The following is a 27,407-nucleotide window of genomic DNA, read 5'->3' on the forward strand; positions in this document are numbered from 1 at the left end:
ACAGAAGCTAATATATATAACATTCTAGGGCCAGAACTACTTATCTCAGACATTATGAAACTGCATAAGAAAAAGGAACAAAAAAGATGGACCATATTGGGATCTAGATTTATTTTATTTTTTTAAATATTATGTATATTTTTCTTATTTTTTTCCTAAATATTTTAATAAAAATGTTATATTATATACAACAGTTAATCATATAATAGGAATGTATGCCTATTAATTTTGAAAGTAGGGGGCGTTGTTGTATTATTTTATTACATGATTTATTCCTGTCACATTTATGCTATGTATGTAGCTTTTGTAGAATTTTTGGGGTTTATTTATAAAATTTGGGGGATTATTTTTTATATATATTCTTTTTTGTATTCTGAATTGTATATTTGATACAAAATAGTATTTTTTTAAAGGGATGTTTTTGTGGGGGCAGGGTTGTTGTTTTTTTAAAACATTTTATCAACCAGTTTGTTTTTTATTTTTTAAAGGGGTACAGCCGTCATGCCCCCTCACATAGACTTGCATTGAGGGGGCAGGATGTGACGTAATGAGGGGGCAGGGCGTGATGTCATGAGGGGGCGGGGTTATGACATCACGAGCAACCGATATCGGCTCCAGTGTTCGGAAATCTGTGTTCCAAACGCTGAGCAGTGGAGTACCCCTTTAACTTTCTAACTATTCCGATAATTTTTTATTATTTTATCAACTGTTTCTTAATTTTTTATACTTTTTAAACTAATCTTAATCAGTTTTATTCATTTATTTACTTATTTTTTCTTTACTAATTATTGTTTTCCCATACGAGAACGACCTTTCACTCCTGATCTGATCGTTTCTTTGAAACACTGCACCACTAATGTAGTGCAGTGTATTATGCCTCTCAGTATTATGCTGACAGACAGTGTATGGTTATGGCTATCGTTAGGTTTTTTTTTATGGGGTTATAACGTTTTTTTGGCATTTTTATATTTTTTTTTTCTTTTTTCTTAATTTTATATTTGATACAAAAAATTTTTTTAAAGGGAAGTTTTTGTTAATGCAGAGTTTTAGTATTTTTTTTAAATATTTTATTAGCCTTGTTTTCTTCTTATTAGTTTGTATCTATTCCCATTAAGGGACTTAAAGCAGCCATCTTTCGATAGCTCATATATTCATAGACTGCAGAAGTATGACAGTGTCTTTCTTATGCCTCTCGGTATTATTCTAAAAGACAGTGCATGGTTATGGTATTGTCAGGGGTTTTATTGTTGGTTTTTTTAAACATTTTTTCTCTCTTATTTATATGTTTTTTAAGAGTGTTCTGTTTAATTAGTTTTTTTAACTTGTTTTGTTTTTTTGTTCTTTTTTTTTAATCCCAGGTGAGGGCTTTCACCAGCAGTCTGCTGATCACCATATAATACATTGCACTAGTATTACAGTGCAGTGTATTATGGCTGTCAGCATTATGTTGACAGCCAATGTTTAATTATGGCTAATGTGAGGGGAGGGTTGAGTTACTTTTTATTATTTTTGGGTTATTTTTTTTAAAAATTCATTTTTTTATATATACATTTTTGTAGAGGTTGGGGTTCATTATTTTATTCATTGTTTATTTTTAACTTATTTTTTTAGATAGGATCCATGCAGAGTACATAGCCATCTATGGGGACGGCAATGTACCCGTGGAACCTCCGGCAATACTTATTCTGACTGGAAATTCCTCAGTGTGAACCTAGCCATTAATATTTTTTTATAAAGGGGACTTTTAACAGCGAGCTTCAGATCGCTCACATAACACACTGCATTAGTATTCAAGTGCAGTATATTACGCCCTTCAGCATTATGTTAACAGGCTATGTATATTTATGGCTATAGTCTTTGGCTACAATTATATATTTGAAGCAAAAAAAAATTGATTTTATTTTACTTAGTAGAGTTAAGTCTTAAATCTGCGGTCAGTCAGCCCACAGTCTAAAGTAAACTTGTAAACTCTGTAGTAAGTTCAGCCTATTCTATATAATATTGAAAAAGAGGATTCCTACAAATATTAAATTAGAGAAGAAGGATGATAAATGTTCCTAATCTCTGAACCTGAGATATCGTTGTGTTATATAAGAAGCTGTCTATAGACAATATACTTATTAACAACACATATATCTTCATGTATAAGGTAGAGACTATGACATCTCTGCAGGTCTAGATTTTACATCTAGCCTGATTGTTATCAGTAATTAATATAAATATTAATTACCTGTCTCGTGGTTCCTTTCTTGAAGCTGACAAAGGTATATGTCACGTTCACCTTCTCATCGGGCATCAGTCACCTGTAAGAAGACACAGGTATGATAACATGTTCCTGATACATGCTACAGAAGCTAATATATATAACATTCTAGGGCCAGAACTACTTATCTCAGGCATTATGAAACTGCATAAGAAAAAGGAACAAAAAAGATGGACCATATTGGGATCTAGATTTTTTTTTATTTAAAATATTATGTATATTTTTCTTATTTTTTTTACTAAATATTTTATTAAAATTTTTTATATTATATACAACAGTTAATCATATAATAGGAATGTATGCCTATTAATTTTTAAAGTAGGGGGGGTTGGTGTATTATTTTATTACATGATTTATGCCTCTCACATTTATGCTATGTGTGTAGCTTTTGTAGAATTTTTGGGGTTTATTTATAAAATTTGGGGGATTTTTTGAATATATTTTCTTTTCTGTATTCTGAATTGTATATTTGATACAAAAAAGTATTTTTAAAGGGATGTTTTTGTGGGGGCAGGGTTGTTTAAAAAAAAATATTTTATCAACCAGTTTTTTTTTTAAAGGGGTACAGCCGTCAAGCCCCCTGCCTTAGACTTGTATTGAGGGGGCAGGATGTGACGTCATGAGGGGGCAGGGCGTGATGTCATGAGGGGGCGGGGCTATGACATCACGAGCAACTGATATCAGCTCCAGCGTTTGGAAATCTGTGTTCCAAACGCTGAGCAGTGGAGTACCCCTTTAACTTTCTATCTATTCAGATAATTTTTTATTATTTCATCAACCGTTTCTTAATTTTTTATACTTTTTTAAACTAATTTTAATCAGTTTTATTCATTTATTTACTTCTTTTTTCTTTATTAATTATTGTTTTCCCATACGAGAACGACCTTTCACTCGTGATCTGATCGTTTCTTTGAAACACTGCACCACTATTGTAGTGCAGTGTATTATGCCTCTCAGTATTATGCTGACAGACAGTGTATGGTTATGGCTATCGTTAGGGGTTTTTTATGGGGTAATAACGTTTTTTTGGCATTTTTATATATTTATTTTGCTTTTTTCTTAATTTCATATTTGATACAAAATTTTTTTTAAAGGGAAGTTTTTGTTAATGCAGAGTTTTAGTTTTTTTTTTTAAATATTTTATTAGCCTTCTTTTTCTTCTTATTAGTTTGTAACCATTCCCATTAAGGGACATAAAGCAGCCATGTTTCGATAGCTCATATATTCATAGACTGCAGAAGTATGACAGTGTCTTTCTTATGCCTCTCGGTATTATTCTAAAAGACAATGTATGGTTACAGAATTGTCAGGGTTTTTATTGTGGGTTTTTTAAAACATTTTCTCTCTCTTTTTTTAATATGTTTTTTAAGAGTGTCCTGTTTAATTTGTTTTTTTAACTTGTTTTGTTTTTTTGTTCTTGTTTTTTATCCCATGTGAGGGCTTTCACCAGCGATCTGCTGATCACCATATAATACATTGCACTAGTATTACAGTGCAGTGTATTATGGCTGTCAGCATTATGTTGACAGCCAATGTTTAATTATGGCTAATGTGAGGGGAGGGTTGAGTTACTTTTTATTATTTTTGGGTTATTTTTTTAAAAATTCTTTTTTTTATATATATACATTTTTGTAGAGGTTGGGGTTCATTATTTTATTCATTGTTTATTTTTAACTTATTTTTATTTTTTTTAGATAGGATCCATGCAGAGTACATAGCCATCTATGGGGACGGCAATGTACCCGTGGAACCTCCGGCAATACTTATTCTGACTGGAAATTCCTCAGTGTGAACCTAGCCTTTAATTTTTTTTATAAAGGGGACTTTTAACAGCGAGCTTCAGATCGCTCACATAACACACTGCATTAGTATTCAAGTGCAGTGTATTACGCCCTTCAGTATTATGGTAACAGGCTATGTATTATTATGTCTATAGTCTTTGGCTACAATTATATATTTGATGCAAAAAAAAAATTGATTTTATTTTACTTAGTAGAGTTAAGTCTTAAATCTGCGGTCAGTCGGCCCACAGTCTAAAGTAAACTTGTAAACTCTGTAGTAAGTTCAGTCTATTCTATTTAATATTGAAAAAGAGGATTCCTACAAATAAAAAATTAGAGTAGAAGGATGATAAATGTTCCTAATCTCTGTACCTGAGATATGGTTTTGTTATATAAGAAGCTGTCTATAGACAATATACTTATTAACAACACATATATCTTCATGTATAAGGTAGAGACTATGACATCTCTGCAGGTCTAGATTTTACATCTAGCCTGATTGTTATCAGTAATTAATATAAATATTAATTACCTGTCTCGTGGTTCCTTTCTTGAAGCTGACAAAGGTATATGTCACGTTCACCTTCTCATCGGGCATCAGTCACCTGTAAAAAGACACAGGTATGATAACATGTTCCTGATACATGCTACAGAAGCTAATATATATAACATTCTAGGGCCAGAACTACTTATCTCAGGCATTATGAAACTGCATAAGAAAAAGGAACAAAAAAGATGGACCATATTGGGATCTAGATTTTTTTTTATTTAAAATATTATGTATATTTTTCTTATTTTGTTACTAAATATTTTATTAAAATGTTTTATATGATATACAACAGTTAATCATATAATAGGAATGTATGCCTATTAATTTTTAAAGTGGGGGGGGGTGGTTTTATTATTTTATTACATGATTTATGCCTCTCACATTTATGCTATGTGTGTAGCTTTTGTAGAATTTTTGGGGTTTATTTATAAAATTTGGGGGATTTTTTGAATATATTTTCTTTTCTGTATTCTGAATTGTATATTTGATACAAAAAAGTATTTTTAAAGGGATGTTTTTGTGGGGGCAGGGTTGTTGTTTTTTTTTAAATATTTTATCAACCATTTTTTTTTTTAAAGGGGTACAGCCGTCAAGCCCCCTCCCATAGACTTGCATTGAGGGGGCAGGATGTGATGTCATGAGGGGGCAGGGCGTGATGTCATGAGGGGGCGGGGCTATGACATCACGAGCAACTGATATCAGCTCCAGCGTTTGGAAATCTGTGTTCCAAACGCTGAGCAGTAGAGTACCCCTTTAACTTTCTATCTATTCAGATAATTTTTTATTATTTCATCAACCGTTTCTTAATTTTTTATACTTTTTTAAACTAATTTTAATCAGTTTTATTCATTTATTTACTTCTTTTTTCTTTATTAATTATTGTTTTCCCATACGAGAACAACCTTTCACTCCTGATCTGATCGTTTCTTTGAAACACTGCACCACTATTGTAGTGCAGTGTATTATGCCTCTCAGTATTATGCTGACAGACAGTGTATGGTTATGGCTATCGTTAGGGTTTTTTATGGGGTTATAACGTTTTTTTGGCATTTTTATATATTTATTTTGCTTTTTTCTTAATTTTATATTTGATACAAAAAAATTTTTAAAGGGAAGTTTTTGCTAACGCAGAGTTTTAGTTTTTTTTTTTAAATATTTTATTAGCCTTCTTTTTCTTCTTATTAGTTTGTAACCATTCCCATTAAGGGACATAAAGCAGCCATGTTTCGATAGCTCACATATTCATAGACTGCAGAAGTATGACAGTGTTTTTCTTATGCCTCTCGGTATTATTCTAAAAGACAATGTATGGTTACAGAATTGTCAGGGTTTTTATTGTGGGTTTTTTAAAACATTTTCTCTCTCTTTTTTTATATGTTTTTTAAGAGTGTTCTGTTTAATTCGTTTTTTTAACTTGTTTGGTTTTTTTGTTCTTGTTTTTTATCCCATGTGAGGGCTTTCACCAGCGATCTGCTGATCACCATATAATACATTGCACTAGTATTACAGTGCAGTGTATTATGGCTGTCAGCATTATGTTGACAGCCAATGTTTAATGATGGCTAATGTGAGGGGAGGGTTGAGTTACTTTTTATTATTTTTGGGTTATTTTTTTAAAAATTCTTTTTTTTATATATACATTTTTGTAGAGGTTGGGGTTCATTATTTTATTCATTGTTTTTTTTAAACTTATTTTTTTTTTTTTAGATAGGATCCATGCAGAGTACATAGCCATCTATGGGGACGGCAATGTACCCGTGGAACCTCCGGCAATACTTATTCTGACTGGAAATTCCCTAGTGTGATCCTAGCCTTAAATTTTTTTTATAAAGGGGACTTTTAAAAGCGATCTTCAGATCGCTCACATAACACACTGCATTAGTATTCAAGTGCAGTGTATTACGCCCTTCAGTATTATGGTAACAGGCTATGTATTATTATGGCTATAGTCTTTGGCTACAATTATATATTTGAAGCAAAAAAAAAATTGATTTTATTTTACTTAGTAGAGTTAAGTCTTAAATCTGCGGTCAGTCGGCCCACAGTCTAAAGTAAACTTGTAAACTCTGTAGTAAGTTCAGTCTATTCTATTTAATGTTGAAAAAGAGGATTCCTACAAATAAAAAATTAGAGAAGAAGGATGATAAATGTTCCTAATCTCTGTACCTGAGATATGGTTGTGTTATATAAGAAGCTGTCTATAGACAATATACTTATTAACAACACATATATCTTCATGTATAAGGTAGAGACTATGACATCTCTGCAGGTCTAGATTTTACATCTAGTCTGATTGTTATCAGTAATTAATATAAATATTAATTACCTGTCTCGTGGTTCCTTTCTTGAAGCTGACAAAGGTATATATCACGTTCACCTTCTCATCGGGCATCAGTCACCTGTAAAAAGACACAAGTATGATAACATGTTCCTGATACATGCTACAGAAGCTAATATATATAACATTCTAGGGCCAGAACTACTTATCTCAGACATTATGAAACTGCATAAGAAAAAGGAACAAAAAAGATGGACCATATTGGGATCTAGATTTATTTTATTTTTTTAAATATTATGTATATTTTTCTTATTTTTTTCCTAAATATTTTAATAAAAATGTTATATTATATACAACAGTTAATCATATAATAGGAATGTATGCCTATTAATTTTGAAAGTAGGGGGCGTTGTTGTATTATTTTATTACATGATTTATTCCTGTCACATTTATGCTATGTATGTAGCTTTTGTAGAATTTTTGGGGTTTATTTATAAAATTTGGGGGATTATTTTTTATATATATTCTTTTTTGTATTCTGAATTGTATATTTGATACAAAATAGTATTTTTTTAAAGGGATGTTTTTGTGGGGGCAGGGTTGTTGTTTTTTTAAAACATTTTATCAACCAGTTTGTTTTTTATTTTTTAAAGGGGTACAGCCGTCATGCCCCCTCACATAGACTTGCATTGAGGGGGCAGGATGTGACGTAATGAGGGGGCAGGGCGTGATGTCATGAGGGGGCGGGGTTATGACATCACGAGCAACCGATATCGGCTCCAGTGTTCGGAAATCTGTGTTCCAAACGCTGAGCAGTGGAGTACCCCTTTAACTTTCTAACTATTCCGATAATTTTTTATTATTTTATCAACTGTTTCTTAATTTTTTATACTTTTTAAACTAATCTTAATCAGTTTTATTCATTTATTTACTTATTTTTTCTTTACTAATTATTGTTTTCCCATACGAGAACGACCTTTCACTCCTGATCTGATCGTTTCTTTGAAACACTGCACCACTAATGTAGTGCAGTGTATTATGCCTCTCAGTATTATGCTGACAGACAGTGTATGGTTATGGCTATCGTTAGGTTTTTTTTTATGGGGTTATAACGTTTTTTTGGCATTTTTATATTTTTTTTTTCTTTTTTCTTAATTTTATATTTGATACAAAAAATTTTTTTAAAGGGAAGTTTTTGTTAATGCAGAGTTTTAGTATTTTTTTTAAATATTTTATTAGCCTTGTTTTCTTCTTATTAGTTTGTATCTATTCCCATTAAGGGACTTAAAGCAGCCATCTTTCGATAGCTCATATATTCATAGACTGCAGAAGTATGACAGTGTCTTTCTTATGCCTCTCGGTATTATTCTAAAAGACAGTGCATGGTTATGGTATTGTCAGGGGTTTTATTGTTGGTTTTTTTAAACATTTTTTCTCTCTTATTTATATGTTTTTTAAGAGTGTTCTGTTTAATTAGTTTTTTTAACTTGTTTTGTTTTTTTGTTCTTTTTTTTTAATCCCAGGTGAGGGCTTTCACCAGCAGTCTGCTGATCACCATATAATACATTGCACTAGTATTACAGTGCAGTGTATTATGGCTGTCAGCATTATGTTGACAGCCAATGTTTAATTATGGCTAATGTGAGGGGAGGGTTGAGTTACTTTTTATTATTTTTGGGTTATTTTTTTTAAAAATTCATTTTTTTATATATACATTTTTGTAGAGGTTGGGGTTCATTATTTTATTCATTGTTTATTTTTAACTTATTTTTTTAGATAGGATCCATGCAGAGTACATAGCCATCTATGGGGACGGCAATGTACCCGTGGAACCTCCGGCAATACTTATTCTGACTGGAAATTCCTCAGTGTGAACCTAGCCATTAATATTTTTTTATAAAGGGGACTTTTAACAGCGAGCTTCAGATCGCTCACATAACACACTGCATTAGTATTCAAGTGCAGTATATTACGCCCTTCAGCATTATGTTAACAGGCTATGTATATTTATGGCTATAGTCTTTGGCTACAATTATATATTTGAAGCAAAAAAAAATTGATTTTATTTTACTTAGTAGAGTTAAGTCTTAAATCTGCGGTCAGTCAGCCCACAGTCTAAAGTAAACTTGTAAACTCTGTAGTAAGTTCAGCCTATTCTATATAATATTGAAAAAGAGGATTCCTACAAATATTAAATTAGAGAAGAAGGATGATAAATGTTCCTAATCTCTGAACCTGAGATATCGTTGTGTTATATAAGAAGCTGTCTATAGACAATATACTTATTAACAACACATATATCTTCATGTATAAGGTAGAGACTATGACATCTCTGCAGGTCTAGATTTTACATCTAGCCTGATTGTTATCAGTAATTAATATAAATATTAATTACCTGTCTCGTGGTTCCTTTCTTGAAGCTGACAAAGGTATATGTCACGTTCACCTTCTCATCGGGCATCAGTCACCTGTAAGAAGACACAGGTATGATAACATGTTCCTGATACATGCTACAGAAGCTAATATATATAACATTCTAGGGCCAGAACTACTTATCTCAGGCATTATGAAACTGCATAAGAAAAAGGAACAAAAAAGATGGACCATATTGGGATCTAGATTTTTTTTTATTTAAAATATTATGTATATTTTTCTTATTTTTTTTACTAAATATTTTATTAAAATTTTTTATATTATATACAACAGTTAATCATATAATAGGAATGTATGCCTATTAATTTTTAAAGTAGGGGGGGTTGGTGTATTATTTTATTACATGATTTATGCCTCTCACATTTATGCTATGTGTGTAGCTTTTGTAGAATTTTTGGGGTTTATTTATAAAATTTGGGGGATTTTTTGAATATATTTTCTTTTCTGTATTCTGAATTGTATATTTGATACAAAAAAGTATTTTTAAAGGGATGTTTTTGTGGGGGCAGGGTTGTTTAAAAAAAAATATTTTATCAACCAGTTTTTTTTTTAAAGGGGTACAGCCGTCAAGCCCCCTGCCTTAGACTTGTATTGAGGGGGCAGGATGTGACGTCATGAGGGGGCAGGGCGTGATGTCATGAGGGGGCGGGGCTATGACATCACGAGCAACTGATATCAGCTCCAGCGTTTGGAAATCTGTGTTCCAAACGCTGAGCAGTGGAGTACCCCTTTAACTTTCTATCTATTCAGATAATTTTTTATTATTTCATCAACCGTTTCTTAATTTTTTATACTTTTTTAAACTAATTTTAATCAGTTTTATTCATTTATTTACTTCTTTTTTCTTTATTAATTATTGTTTTCCCATACGAGAACGACCTTTCACTCGTGATCTGATCGTTTCTTTGAAACACTGCACCACTATTGTAGTGCAGTGTATTATGCCTCTCAGTATTATGCTGACAGACAGTGTATGGTTATGGCTATCGTTAGGGGTTTTTTATGGGGTAATAACGTTTTTTTGGCATTTTTATATATTTATTTTGCTTTTTTCTTAATTTCATATTTGATACAAAATTTTTTTTAAAGGGAAGTTTTTGTTAATGCAGAGTTTTAGTTTTTTTTTTAAAATATTTTATTAGCCTTCTTTTTCTTCTTATTAGTTTGTAACCATTCCCATTAAGGGACATAAAGCAGCCATGTTTCGATAGCTCATATATTCATAGACTGCAGAAGTATGACAGTGTCTTTCTTATGCCTCTCGGTATTATTCTAAAAGACAATGTATGGTTACAGAATTGTCAGGGTTTTTATTGTGGGTTTTTTAAAACATTTTCTCTCTCTTTTTTTAATATGTTTTTTAAGAGTGTCCTGTTTAATTTGTTTTTTTAACTTGTTTTGTTTTTTTGTTCTTGTTTTTTATCCCATGTGAGGGCTTTCACCAGCGATCTGCTGATCACCATATAATACATTGCACTAGTATTACAGTGCAGTGTATTATGGCTGTCAGCATTATGTTGACAGCCAATGTTTAATTATGGCTAATGTGAGGGGAGGGTTGAGTTACTTTTTATTATTTTTGGGTTATTTTTTTAAAAATTCTTTTTTTTATATATATACATTTTTGTAGAGGTTGGGGTTCATTATTTTATTCATTGTTTATTTTTAACTTATTTTTATTTTTTTTAGATAGGATCCATGCAGAGTACATAGCCATCTATGGGGACGGCAATGTACCCGTGGAACCTCCGGCAATACTTATTCTGACTGGAAATTCCTCAGTGTGAACCTAGCCTTTAATTTTTTTTATAAAGGGGACTTTTAACAGCGAGCTTCAGATCGCTCACATAACACACTGCATTAGTATTCAAGTGCAGTGTATTACGCCCTTCAGTATTATGGTAACAGGCTATGTATTATTATGTCTATAGTCTTTGGCTACAATTATATATTTGATGCAAAAAAAAAATTGATTTTATTTTACTTAGTAGAGTTAAGTCTTAAATCTGCGGTCAGTCGGCCCACAGTCTAAAGTAAACTTGTAAACTCTGTAGTAAGTTCAGTCTATTCTATTTAATATTGAAAAAGAGGATTCCTACAAATAAAAAATTAGAGTAGAAGGATGATAAATGTTCCTAATCTCTGTACCTGAGATATGGTTTTGTTATATAAGAAGCTGTCTATAGACAATATACTTATTAACAACACATATATCTTCATGTATAAGGTAGAGACTATGACATCTCTGCAGGTCTAGATTTTACATCTAGCCTGATTGTTATCAGTAATTAATATAAATATTAATTACCTGTCTCGTGGTTCCTTTCTTGAAGCTGACAAAGGTATATGTCACGTTCACCTTCTCATCGGGCATCAGTCACCTGTAAAAAGACACAGGTATGATAACATGTTCCTGATACATGCTACAGAAGCTAATATATATAACATTCTAGGGCCAGAACTACTTATCTCAGGCATTATGAAACTGCATAAGAAAAAGGAAAAAAAAAGATGGACCATATTGGGATCTAGATTTTTTTTTATTTAAAATATTATGTATATTTTTCTTATTTTGTTACTAAATATTTTATTAAAATGTTTTATATGATATACAACAGTTAATCATATAATAGGAATGTATGCCTATTAATTTTTAAAGTGGGGGGGTGGTTGTATTATTTTATTACATGATTTATGCCTCTCACATTTATGCTATGTGTGTAGCTTTTGTAGAATTTTTGGGGTTTATTTATAAAATTTGGGGGATTTTTTGAATATATTTTCTTTTCTGTATTCTGAATTGTATATTTGATACAAAAAAGTATTTTTAAAGGGATGTTTTTGTGGGGGCAGGGTTGTTGTTTTTTTTAAAATATTTTATCAACCATTTTTTTTTTAAAGGGGTACAGCCGTCAAGCCCCCTCCCATAGACTTGCATTGAGGGGGCAGGATGTGACGTCATGAGGGGGCAGGGCGTGATGTCATGAGGGGGCGGGGCTATGACATCACGAGCAACTGATATCAGCTCCAGCGTCTGGAAATCTGTGTTCCAAACGCTGAGCAGTAGAGTACCCCTTTAACTTTCTATCTATTCAGATAATTTTTTATTATTTCATCAACCGTTTCTTAATTTTTTATACTTTTTTAAACTAATTTTAATCAGTTTTATTCATTTATTTACTTCTTTTTTCTTTATTAATAATTTTTTTCCCATACTAGAACAACCTTTCACTCCTGATCTGATCGTTTCTTTGAAACACTGCACCACTATTGTAGTGCAGTGTATTATGCCTCTCAGTATTATGCTGACAGACAGTGTATGGTTATGGCTATCGTTAGGGTTTTTTATGGGGTTATAACGTTTTTTTGGCATTTTTATATATTTATTTTGCTTTTTTCTTAATTTTATATTTGATACAAAAATTTTTTTAAAGGGAAGTTTTTGTTAACGCAAAGTTTTAGTTTTTAAAAAAAAATATTTTATTAGCCTTCTTTTTCTTCTTATTAGTTTGTAACCATTCCCATTAAGGGACATAAAGCAGCCATGTTTCGATAGCTCATATATTCATAGACTGCAGAAGTATGACAGTGTTTTTCTTATGCCTCTCGGTATTATTCTAAAAGACAATGTATGGTTACAGAATTGTCAGGGTTTTTATTGTGGGTTTTTTAAAACATTTTCTCTCTCTTTTTTTAATATGTTTTTTAAGAGTGTTCTGTTTAATTCGTTTTTTTAACTTGTTTTGTTTTTTTTGTTCTTGTTCTTTATCCCATGTGAGGGCTTTCACCAGCGATCTGCTGATCACCATATAATACATTGCACTAGTATTACAGTGCAGTGTATTATGGCTGTCAGCATTATGTTGACAGCCAATGTTTAATTATGGCTAATGTGAGGGGAGGGTTGAGTTACTTTTTATTATTTTTGGGTTATTTTTTTAAAAATTCTTTTTTTTATATATACATTTTTGTAGAGGTTGGGGTTCATTATTTTATTCATTGTTTTTTTTTTACTTATTTTTATTTTTTTTAGATAGGATCCATGCAGAGTACATAGCCATCTATGGGGATGGCAATGTACCTGTGGAACCTCCGGCAATACTTATTCTGACTGGAAATTCCCTAGTGTGATCCTAGCCTTAAATTTTTTTTATAAAGGGGACTTTTAAAAGCGATCTTCAGATCGCTCACATAACACACTGCATGAGTATTCAAGTGCAGTGTATTACGCCCTTCAGTATTATGGTAACAGGCTATGTATTATTATGGCTATAGTCTTTGGCTACAATTATATATTTGAAGCAAAAAAAAAATTGATTTTATTTTACTTAGTAGAGTTAAGTCTTAAATCTGCGGTCAGTCGGCCCACAGTCTAAAGTAAACTTGTAAACTCTGTAGTAAGTTCAGTCTATTCTATTTAATATTGAAAAAGAGGATTCCTACAAATAAAAAATTAGAGAAGAAGGATGATAAATGTTCCTAATCTCTGTACCTGAGATATGGTTGTGTTATATAAGAAGCTGTCTATAGACAATATACTTATTAACAACACATATATCTTCATGTATAAGGTAGAGACTATGACATCTCTGCAGGTCTAGATTTTACATCTAGTCTGATTGTTATCAGTAATTAATATAAATATTAATTACCTGTCTCGTGGTTCCTTTCTTGAAGCTGACAAAGGTATATGTCACGTTCACCTTCTCATCGGGCATCAGTCACCTGTAAAAAGACACAAGTATGATAACATGTTCCTGATACATGCTACAGAAGCTAATATATATATAACATTCTAGGGCCAGAACTACTTATCTCAGGCATTATGAAACTGCATAAGAAAAAGGAACAAAAAAGATGGACCATATTGGGATCTAGATTTTATTTTATTTTTAAATATTATGTATATTTTTCTTATTTTTTTCCTAAATATTTTATTAAAATTTTTATATTATATACAACAGTTAATCATATAATAGGAATGTATGCCTATTAATTTTGAAAGTAGGGGGCGTTGTTGTATTATTTTATTACATGATTTATTCCTGTCACATTTATGCTATGTATGTAGCTTTTGTAGAATTTTTGGGGTTTATTTATAAAATTTGGGGGATTATTTTTTATATATATTCTTTTTTGCATTCTGAATTGTATATTTGATACAAAATAGTATTTTTTTAAAGGGATGTTTTTGTGGGGGCAGGGTTGTTGTTTTTTTAAAACATTTTATCAACCAGTTTGTTTTTTATTTTTTAAAGGGGTACAGCCGTCAAGCCCCCTCACATAGACTTGCATTGAGGGGGCAGGATGTGACGTAATGAGGGGGCAGGGCGTGATGTCATGAGGGGGCGGGGTTATGACATCACGAGCAACCGATATCGGCTCCAGTGTTCGGAAATCTGTGTTCCAAACGCTGAGCAGTGGAGTACCCCTTTAACTTTCTAACTATTCCGATAATTTTTTATTATTTTATCAACTGTTTCTTAATTTTTTATACTTTTTAAACTAATCTTAATCAGTTTTATTCATTTATTTACTTATTTTTTCTTTACTAATTATTGTTTTCCCATACGAGAACGACCTTTCACTCCTGATCTGATCGTTTCTTTGAAACACTGCACCACTAATGTAGTGCAGTGTATTATGCCTCTCAGTATTATGCTGACAGACAGTGTATGGTTATGGCTATCGTTAGGTTTTTTTTTATGGGGTTATAACGTTTTTTTGGCATTTTTATATATTTTTTTTCTTAATTTTATATTTGATACAAAAAATTTTTTTAAAGGGAAGTTTTTGTTAATGCAGAGTTTTAGTATTTTTTTTAAATATTTTATTAGCCTTGTTTTCTTCTTATTAGTTTGTATCTATTCCCATTAAGGGACTTAAAGCAGCCATCTTTCGATAGCTCATATATTCATAGACTGCAGAAGTATGACAGTGTCTTTCTTATGCCTCTCGGTATTATTCTAAAAGACAATGTATGGTTATGGTATTGTCAGGGGTTTTATTGTGGGTTTTTTTAAACATTTTTTCTCTCTTATTTATATGTTTTTTAAGAGTGTTCTGTTTAATTCGTTTTTTTAACTTGTTTTGTTTTTTTGTTCTTTTTTTTTAATCCCAGGTGAGGGCTTTCACCAGCAGTCTGCTGATCACCATATAATACATTGCACTAGTATTACAGTGCAGTGTATTATGGCTGTCAGCATTATGTTGACAGCCAATGTTTAATTATGGCTAATGTGAGGGGAGGGTTGAGTTACTTTTTATTATTTTTGGGTTATTTTTTTTAAAAATTCATTTTTTTATATATACATTTTTGTAGAGGTTGGGGTTCATTATTTTATTCATTGTTTATTTTTAACTTATTTTTTTAGATAGGATCCATGCAGAGTACATAGCCATCTATGGGGACGGCAATGTACCCGTGGAACCTCCGGCAATACTTATTCTGACTGGAAATTCCTCAGTGTGAACCTAGCCATTAATATTTTTTTATAAAGGGGACTTTTAACAGCGAGCTTCAGATCGCTCACATAACACACTGCATTAGTATTCAAGTGCAGTATATTACGCCCTTCAGCATTATGTTAACAGGCTATGTATATTTATGGCTATAGTCTTTGGCTACAATTATATATTTGAAGCAAAAAAAAATTTATTTTATTTTACTTAGTAGAGTTAAGTCTTAAATCTGCGGTCAGTCAGCCCACAGTCTAAAGTAAACTTGTAAACTCTGTAGTAAGTTCAGCCTATTCTATATAATATTGAAAAAGAGGATTCCTACAAATATTAAATTAGAGAAGAAGGATGATAAATGTTCCTAATCTCTGAACCTGAGATATCGTTGTGTTATATAAGAAGCTGTCTATAGACAATATACTTATTAACAACACATATATCTTCATGTATAAGGTAGAGACTATGACATCTCTGCAGGTCTAGATTTTACATCTAGCCTGATTGTTATCAGTAATTAATATAAATATGAATTACCTGTCTCGTGGTTCCTTTCTTGAAGCTGACAAAGGTATATGTCACGTTCACCTTCTCATCGGGCATCAGTCACCTGTAAGAAGACACAGGTATGATAACATGTTCCTGATACATGCTACAGAAGCTAATATATATAACATTCTAGGGCCAGAACTACTTATCTCAGGCATTATGAAACTGCATAAGAAAAAGGAACAAAAAAGATGGACCATATTGGGATCTAGATTTTTTTTTATTTAAAATATTATGTATATTTTTCTTATTTTTTTTACTAAATATTTTATTAAAATTTTTTATATGATATACAACAGTTAATCATATAATAGGAATGTATGCCTATTAATTTTTAAAGTAGGGGGGGTTGGTGTATTATTTTATTACATGATTTATGCCTCTCACATTTATGCTATGTGTGTAGCTTTTGTAGAATTTTTGGGGTTTATTTATAAAATTTGGGGGATTTTTTGAATATATTTTCTTTTCTGTATTCTGAATTGTATATTTGATACAAAAAAGTATTTTTAAAGGGATGTTTTTGTGGGGGCAGGGTTGTTTAAAAAAAAAATATTTTATCAACCAGTTTTTTTTTAAAGGGGTACAGCCGTCAAGCCCCCTGCCTTAGACTTGTATTGAGGGGACAGGATGTGACGTCATGAGGGGGCAGGGCGTGATGTCATGAGGGGGCGGGGCTATGACATCACGAGCAACTGATATCAGCTCCAGCGTTTGGAAATCTGTGTTCCAAACGCTGAGCAGTGGAGTACCCCTTTAACTTTCTATCTATTCAGATAATTTTTTATTATTTCATCAACCGTTTCTTAATTTTTTATACTTTTTTAAACTAATTTTAATCAGTTTTATTCATTTATTTACTTCTTTTTTCTTTATTAATTATTGTTTTCCCATACGAGAACGACCTTTCACTCGTGATCTGATCGTTTCTTTGAAACACTGCACCACTATTGTAGTGCAGTGTATTATGCCTCTCAGTATTATGCTGACAGACAGTGTATGGTTATGGCTATCGTTAGGGGTTTTTTATGGGGTAATAACGTTTTTTTGGCATTTTTATATATTTATTTTGCTTTTTTCTTAATTTTATATTTGATACAAAATTTTTTTTAAAGGGAAGTTTTTGTTAATGCAGAGTTTTAGTTTTTTTTTTTAAATATTTTATTAGCCTTCTTTTTCTTCTTATTAGTTTGTAACCATTCCCATTAAAGGACATAAAGCAGCCATGTTTCGATAGCTCATATATTCATAGACTGCAGAAGTATGACAGTGTCTTTCTTATGCCTCTCGGTATTATTCTAAAAGACAATGTATGGTTACAGAATTGTCAGGGTTTTTATTGTGGGTTTTTTAAAACATTTTCTCTCTCTTTTTTTAATATGTTTTTTAAGAGTGTCCTGTTTAATTTGTTTTTTTAACTTGTTTTGTTTTTTTGTTCTTGTTTTTTATCCCATGTGAGGGCTTTCACCAGCGATCTGCTGATCACCATATAATACATTGCACTAGTATTACAGTGCAGTGTATTATGGCTGTCAGCATTATGTTGACAGCCAATGTTTAATTATGGCTAATGTGAGGGGAGGGTTGAGTTACTTTTTATTATTTTTGGGTTATTTTTTTTAAAAATTCATTTTTTTATATATACATTTTTGTAGAGGTTGGGGTTCATTATTTTATTCATTGTTTATTTTTAACTTATTTTTTTAGATAGGATCCATGCAGAGTACATAGCCATCTATGGGGACGGCAATGTACCCGTGGAACCTCCGGCAATACTTATTCTGACTGGAAATTCCTCAGTGTGAACCTAGCCATTAATATTTTTTATAAAGGGGACTTTTAACAGCGAGCTTCAGATCGCTCACATAACACACTGCATTAGTATTCAAGTGCAGTATATTACGCCCTTCAGCATTATGTTAACAGGCTATGTATATTTATGGCTATAGTCTTTGGCTACAATTATATATTTGAAGCAAAAAAAAATTTATTTTATTTTACTTAGTAGAGTTAAGTCTTAAATCTGCGGTCAGTCAGCCCACAGTCTAAAGTAAACTTGTAAACTCTGTAGTAAGTTCAGCCTATTCTATATAATATTGAAAAAGAGGATTCCTACAAATATTAAATTAGAGAAGAAGGATGATAAATGTTCCTAATCTCTGAACCTGAGATATCGTTGTGTTATATAAGAAGCTGTCTATAGACAATATACTTATTAACAACACATATATCTTCATGTATAAGGTAGAGACTATGACATCTCTGCAGGTCTAGATTTTACATCTAGCCTGATTGTTATCAGTAATTAATATAAATATGAATTACCTGTCTCGTGGTTCCTTTCTTGAAGCTGACAAAGGTATATGTCACGTTCACCTTCTCATCGGGCATCAGTCACCTGTAAGAAGACACAGGTATGATAACATGTTCCTGATACATGCTACAGAAGCTAATATATATAACATTCTAGGGCCAGAACTACTTATCTCAGGCATTATGAAACTGCATAAGAAAAAGGAACAAAAAAGATGGACCATATTGGGATCTAGATTTTTTTTTATTTAAAATATTATGTATATTTTTCTTATTTTTTTTACTAAATATTTTATTAAAATTTTTTATATTATATACAACAGTTAATCATATAATAGGAATGTATGCCTATTAATTTTTAAAGTAGGGGGGGTTGGTGTATTATTTTATTACATGATTTATGCCTCTCACATTTATGCTATGTGTGTAGCTTTTGTAGAATTTTTGGGGTTTATTTATAAAATTTGGGGGATTTTTTGAATATATTTTCTTTTCTGTATTCTGAATTGTATATTTGATACAAAAAAGTATTTTTAAAGGGATGTTTTTGTGGGGGCAGGGTTGTTTAAAAAAAAAATATTTTATCAACCAGTTTTTTTTTAAAGGGGTACAGCCGTCAAGCCCCCTGCCTTAGACTTGTATTGAGGGGGCAGGATGTGACGTCATGAGGGGGCAGGGCGTGATGTCATGAGGGGGCGGGGCTATGACATCACGAGCAACTGATATCAGCTCCAGCGTTTGGAAATCTGTGTTCCAAACGCTGAGCAGTGGAGTACCCCTTTAACTTTCTATCTATTCAGATAATTTTTTATTATTTCATCAACCGTTTCTTAATTTTTTATACTTTTTTAAACTAATTTTAATCAGTTTTATTCATTTATTTACTTCTTTTTTCTTTATTAATTATTGTTTTCCCATACGAGAACGACCTTTCACTCGTGATCTGATCGTTTCTTTGAAACACTGCACCACTATTGTAGTGCAGTGTATTATGCCTCTCAGTATTATGCTGACAGACAGTGTATGGTTATGGCTATCGTTAGGGGTTTTTTATGGGGTAATAACGTTTTTTTGGCATTTTTATATATTTATTTTGCTTTTTTCTTAATTTCATATTTGATACAAAATTTTTTTTAAAGGGAAGTTTTTGTTAATGCAGAGTTTTAGTTTTTTTTTTTAAATATTTTATTAGCCTTCTTTTTCTTCTTATTAGTTTGTAACCATTCCCATTAAGGGACATAAAGCAGCCATGTTTCGATAGCTCATATATTCATAGACTGCAGAAGTATGACAGTGTCTTTCTTATGCCTCTCGGTATTATTCTAAAAGACAATGTATGGTTACAGAATTGTCAGGGTTTTTATTGTGGGTTTTTTAAAACATTTTCTCTCTCTTTTTTTAATATGTTTTTTAAGAGTGTCCTGTTTAATTTGTTTTTTTAACTTGTTTTGTTTTTTTGTTCTTGTTTTTTATCCCATGTGAGGGCTTTCACCAGCGATCTGCTGATCACCATATAATACATTGCACTAGTATTACAGTGCAGTGTATTATGGCTGTCAGCATTATGTTGACAGCCAATGTTTAATTATGGCTAATGTGAGGGGAGGGTTGAGTTACTTTTTATTATTTTTGGGTTATTTTTTTAAAAATTCTTTTTTTTATATATATACATTTTTGTAGAGGTTGGGGTTCATTATTTTATTCATTGTTTATTTTTAACTTATTTTTATTTTTTTTAGATAGGATCCATGCAGAGTACATAGCCATCTATGGGGACGGCAATGTACCCGTGGAACCTCCGGCAATACTTATTCTGACTGGAAATTCCTCAGTGTGAACCTAGCCTTTAATTTTTTTTATAAAGGGGACTTTTAACAGCGAGCTTCAGATCGCTCACATAACACACTGCATTAGTATTCAAGTGCAGTGTATTACGCCCTTCAGTATTATGGTAACAGGCTATGTATTATTATGTCTATAGTCTTTGGCTACAATTATATATTTGATGCAAAAAAAAAATTGATTTTATTTTACTTAGTAGAGTTAAGTCTTAAATCTGCGGTCAGTCGGCCCACAGTCTAAAGTAAACTTGTAAACTCTGTAGTAAGTTCAGTCTATTCTATTTAATATTGAAAAAGAGGATTCCTACAAATAAAAAATTAGAGTAGAAGGATGATAAATGTTCCTAATCTCTGTACCTGAGATATGGTTTTGTTATATAAGAAGCTGTCTATAGACAATATACTTATTAACAACACATATATCTTCATGTATAAGGTAGAGACTATGACATCTCTGCAGGTCTAGATTTTACATCTAGCCTGATTGTTATCAGTAATTAATATAAATATTAATTACCTGTCTCGTGGTTCCTTTCTTGAAGCTGACAAAGGTATATGTCACGTTCACCTTCTCATCGGGCATCAGTCACCTGTAAAAAGACACAGGTATGATAACATGTTCCTGATACATGCTACAGAAGCTAATATATATAACATTCTAGGGCCAGAACTACTTATCTCAGGCATTATGAAACTGCATAAGAAAAAGGAACAAAAAAGATGGACCATATTGGGATCTAGATTTTTTTTTATTTAAAATATTATGTATATTTTTCTTATTTTGTTACTAAATATTTTATTAAAATGTTTTATATGATATACAACAGTTAATCATATAATAGGAATGTATGCCTATTAATTTTTAAAGTGGGGGGGGGTGGTTTTATTATTTTATTACATGATTTATGCCTCTCACATTTATGCTATGTGTGTAGCTTTTGTAGAATTTTTGGGGTTTATTTATAAAATTTGGGGGATTTTTTGAATATATTTTCTTTTCTGTATTCTGAATTGTATATTTGATACAAAAAAGTATTTTTAAAGGGATGTTTTTGTGGGGGCAGGGTTGTTGTTTTTTTTTAAATATTTTATCAACCATTTTTTTTTTTAAAGGGGTACAGCCGTCAAGCCCCCTCCCATAGACTTGCATTGAGGGGGCAGGATGTGATGTCATGAGGGGGCAGGGCGTGATGTCATGAGGGGGCGGGGCTATGACATCACGAGCAACTGATATCAGCTCCAGCGTTTGGAAATCTGTGTTCCAAACGCTGAGCAGTAGAGTACCCCTTTAACTTTCTATCTATTCAGATAATTTTTTATTATTTCATCAACCGTTTCTTAATTTTTTATACTTTTTTAAACTAATTTTAATCAGTTTTATTCATTTATTTACTTCTTTTTTCTTTATTAATTATTGTTTTCCCATACGAGAACAACCTTTCACTCCTGATCTGATCGTTTCTTTGAAACACTGCACCACTATTGTAGTGCAGTGTATTATGCCTCTCAGTATTATGCTGACAGACAGTGTATGGTTATGGCTATCGTTAGGGTTTTTTATGGGGTTATAACGTTTTTTTGGCATTTTTATATATTTATTTTGCTTTTTTCTTAATTTTATATTTGATACAAAAAAATTTTTAAAGGGAAGTTTTTGCTAACGCAGAGTTTTAGTTTTTTTTTTTAAATATTTTATTAGCCTTCTTTTTCTTCTTATTAGTTTGTAACCATTCCCATTAAGGGACATAAAGCAGCCATGTTTCGATAGCTCACATATTCATAGACTGCAGAAGTATGACAGTGTTTTTCTTATGCCTCTCGGTATTATTCTAAAAGACAATGTATGGTTACAGAATTGTCAGGGTTTTTATTGTGGGTTTTTTAAAACATTTTCTCTCTCTTTTTTTATATGTTTTTTAAGAGTGTTCTGTTTAATTCGTTTTTTTAACTTGTTTGGTTTTTTTGTTCTTGTTTTTTATCCCATGTGAGGGCTTTCACCAGCGATCTGCTGATCACCATATAATACATTGCACTAGTATTACAGTGCAGTGTATTATGGCTGTCAGCATTATGTTGACAGCCAATGTTTAATGATGGCTAATGTGAGGGGAGGGTTGAGTTACTTTTTATTATTTTTGGGTTATTTTTTTAAAAATTCTTTTTTTTATATATACATTTTTGTAGAGGTTGGGGTTCATTATTTTATTCATTGTTTTTTTTAAACTTATTTTTTTTTTTTTAGATAGGATCCATGCAGAGTACATAGCCATCTATGGGGACGGCAATGTACCCGTGGAACCTCCGGCAATACTTATTCTGACTGGAAATTCCCTAGTGTGATCCTAGCCTTAAATTTTTTTTATAAAGGGGACTTTTAAAAGCGATCTTCAGATCGCTCACATAACACACTGCATTAGTATTCAAGTGCAGTGTATTACGCCCTTCAGTATTATGGTAACAGGCTATGTATTATTATGGCTATAGTCTTTGGCTACAATTATATATTTGAAGCAAAAAAAAAATTGATTTTATTTTACTTAGTAGAGTTAAGTCTTAAATCTGCGGTCAGTCGGCCCACAGTCTAAAGTAAACTTGTAAACTCTGTAGTAAGTTCAGTCTATTCTATTTAATGTTGAAAAAGAGGATTCCTACAAATAAAAAATTAGAGAAGAAGGATGATAAATGTTCCTAATCTCTGTACCTGAGATATGGTTGTGTTATATAAGAAGCTGTCTATAGACAATATACTTATTAACAACACATATATCTTCATGTATAAGGTAGAGACTATGACATCTCTGCAGGTCTAGATTTTACATCTAGTCTGATTGTTATCAGTAATTAATATAAATATTAATTACCTGTCTCGTGGTTCCTTTCTTGAAGCTGACAAAGGTATATATCACGTTCACCTTCTCATCGGGCATCAGTCACCTGTAAAAAGACACAAGTATGATAACATGTTCCTGATACATGCTACAGAAGCTAATATATATAACATTCTAGGGCCAGAACTACTTATCTCAGACATTATGAAACTGCATAAGAAAAAGGAACAAAAAAGATGGACCATATTGGGATCTAGATTTATTTTATTTTTTTAAATATTATGTATATTTTTCTTATTTTTTTCCTAAATATTTTAATAAAAATGTTATATTATATACAACAGTTAATCATATAATAGGAATGTATGCCTATTAATTTTGAAAGTAGGGGGCGTTGTTGTATTATTTTATTACATGATTTATTCCTGTCACATTTATGCTATGTATGTAGCTTTTGTAGAATTTTTGGGGTTTATTTATAAAATTTGGGGGATTATTTTTTATATATATTCTTTTTTGTATTCTGAATTGTATATTTGATACAAAATAGTATTTTTTTAAAGGGATGTTTTTGTGGGGGCAGGGTTGTTGTTTTTTTAAAACATTTTATCAACCAGTTTGTTTTTTATTTTTTAAAGGGGTACAGCCGTCATGCCCCCTCACATAGACTTGCATTGAGGGGGCAGGATGTGACGTAATGAGGGGGCAGGGCGTGATGTCATGAGGGGGCGGGGTTATGACATCACGAGCAACCGATATCGGCTCCAGTGTTCGGAAATCTGTGTTCCAAACGCTGAGCAGTGGAGTACCCCTTTAACTTTCTAACTATTCCGATAATTTTTTATTATTTTATCAACTGTTTCTTAATTTTTTATACTTTTTAAACTAATCTTAATCAGTTTTATTCATTTATTTACTTATTTTTTCTTTACTAATTATTGTTTTCCCATACGAGAACGACCTTTCACTCCTGATCTGATCGTTTCTTTGAAACACTGCACCACTAATGTAGTGCAGTGTATTATGCCTCTCAGTATTATGCTGACAGACAGTGTATGGTTATGGCTATCGTTAGGTTTTTTTTTATGGGGTTATAACGTTTTTTTGGCATTTTTATATTTTTTTTTTCTTTTTTCTTAATTTTATATTTGATACAAAAAATTTTTTTAAAGGGAAGTTTTTGTTAATGCAGAGTTTTAGTATTTTTTTTAAATATTTTATTAGCCTTGTTTTCTTCTTATTAGTTTGTATCTATTCCCATTAAGGGACTTAAAGCAGCCATCTTTCGATAGCTCATATATTCATAGACTGCAGAAGTATGACAGTGTCTTTCTTATGCCTCTCGGTATTATTCTAAAAGACAGTGCATGGTTATGGTATTGTCAGGGGTTTTATTGTTGGTTTTTTTAAACATTTTTTCTCTCTTATTTATATGTTTTTTAAGAGTGTTCTGTTTAATTAGTTTTTTTAACTTGTTTTGTTTTTTTGTTCTTTTTTTTTAATCCCAGGTGAGGGCTTTCACCAGCAGTCTGCTGATCACCATATAATACATTGCACTAGTATTACAGTGCAGTGTATTATGGCTGTCAGCATTATGTTGACAGCCAATGTTTAATTATGGCTAATGTGAGGGGAGGGTTGAGTTACTTTTTATTATTTTTGGGTTATTTTTTTTAAAAATTCATTTTTTTATATATACATTTTTGTAGAGGTTGGGGTTCATTATTTTATTCATTGTTTATTTTTAACTTATTTTTTTAGATAGGATCCATGCAGAGTACATAGCCATCTATGGGGACGGCAATGTACCCGTGGAACCTCCGGCAATACTTATTCTGACTGGAAATTCCTCAGTGTGAACCTAGCCATTAATATTTTTTTATAAAGGGGACTTTTAACAGCGAGCTTCAGATCGCTCACATAACACACTGCATTAGTATTCAAGTGCAGTATATTACGCCCTTCAGCATTATGTTAACAGGCTATGTATATTTATGGCTATAGTCTTTGGCTACAATTATATATTTGAAGCAAAAAAAAATTGATTTTATTTTACTTAGTAGAGTTAAGTCTTAAATCTGCGGTCAGTCAGCCCACAGTCTAAAGTAAACTTGTAAACTCTGTAGTAAGTTCAGCCTATTCTATATAATATTGAAAAAGAGGATTCCTACAAATATTAAATTAGAGAAGAAGGATGATAAATGTTCCTAATCTCTGAACCTGAGATATCGTTGTGTTATATAAGAAGCTGTCTATAGACAATATACTTATTAACAACACATATATCTTCATGTATAAGGTAGAGACTATGACATCTCTGCAGGTCTAGATTTTACATCTAGCCTGATTGTTATCAGTAATTAATATAAATATTAATTACCTGTCTCGTGGTTCCTTTCTTGAAGCTGACAAAGGTATATGTCACGTTCACCTTCTCATCGGGCATCAGTCACCTGTAAGAAGACACAGGTATGATAACATGTTCCTGATACATGCTACAGAAGCTAATATATATAACATTCTAGGGCCAGAACTACTTATCTCAGGCATTATGAAACTGCATAAGAAAAAGGAACAAAAAAGATGGACCATATTGGGATCTAGATTTTTTTTTATTTAAAATATTATGTATATTTTTCTTATTTTTTTTACTAAATATTTTATTAAAATTTTTTATATTATATACAACAGTTAATCATATAATAGGAATGTATGCCTATTAATTTTTAAAGTAGGGGGGGTTGGTGTATTATTTTATTACATGATTTATGCCTCTCACATTTATGCTATGTGTGTAGCTTTTGTAGAATTTTTGGGGTTTATTTATAAAATTTGGGGGATTTTTTGAATATATTTTCTTTTCTGTATTCTGAATTGTATATTTGATACAAAAAAGTATTTTTAAAGGGATGTTTTTGTGGGGGCAGGGTTGTTTAAAAAAAAATATTTTATCAACCAGTTTTTTTTTTAAAGGGGTACAGCCGTCAAGCCCCCTGCCTTAGACTTGTATTGAGGGGGCAGGATGTGACGTCATGAGGGGGCAGGGCGTGATGTCATGAGGGGGCGGGGCTATGACATCACGAGCAACTGATATCAGCTCCAGCGTTTGGAAATCTGTGTTCCAAACGCTGAGCAGTGGAGTACCCCTTTAACTTTCTATCTATTCAGATAATTTTTTATTATTTCATCAACCGTTTCTTAATTTTTTATACTTTTTTAAACTAATTTTAATCAGTTTTATTCATTTATTTACTTCTTTTTTCTTTATTAATTATTGTTTTCCCATACGAGAACGACCTTTCACTCGTGATCTGATCGTTTCTTTGAAACACTGCACCACTATTGTAGTGCAGTGTATTATGCCTCTCAGTATTATGCTGACAGACAGTGTATGGTTATGGCTATCGTTAGGGGTTTTTTATGGGGTAATAACGTTTTTTTGGCATTTTTATATATTTATTTTGCTTTTTTCTTAATTTCATATTTGATACAAAATTTTTTTTAAAGGGAAGTTTTTGTTAATGCAGAGTTTTAGTTTTTTTTTTAAAATATTTTATTAGCCTTCTTTTTCTTCTTATTAGTTTGTAACCATTCCCATTAAGGGACATAAAGCAGCCATGTTTCGATAGCTCATATATTCATAGACTGCAGAAGTATGACAGTGTCTTTCTTATGCCTCTCGGTATTATTCTAAAAGACAATGTATGGTTACAGAATTGTCAGGGTTTTTATTGTGGGTTTTTTAAAACATTTTCTCTCTCTTTTTTTAATATGTTTTTTAAGAGTGTCCTGTTTAATTTGTTTTTTTAACTTGTTTTGTTTTTTTGTTCTTGTTTTTTATCCCATGTGAGGGCTTTCACCAGCGATCTGCTGATCACCATATAATACATTGCACTAGTATTACAGTGCAGTGTATTATGGCTGTCAGCATTATGTTGACAGCCAATGTTTAATTATGGCTAATGTGAGGGGAGGGTTGAGTTACTTTTTATTATTTTTGGGTTATTTTTTTAAAAATTCTTTTTTTTATATATATACATTTTTGTAGAGGTTGGGGTTCATTATTTTATTCATTGTTTATTTTTAACTTATTTTTATTTTTTTTAGATAGGATC

This window comes from Hyla sarda, chromosome 4 (genome assembly GCF_029499605.1).
Source record: "Hyla sarda isolate aHylSar1 chromosome 4, aHylSar1.hap1, whole genome shotgun sequence".
Taxonomy (NCBI): Eukaryota; Metazoa; Chordata; class Amphibia; order Anura; family Hylidae; genus Hyla; species Hyla sarda.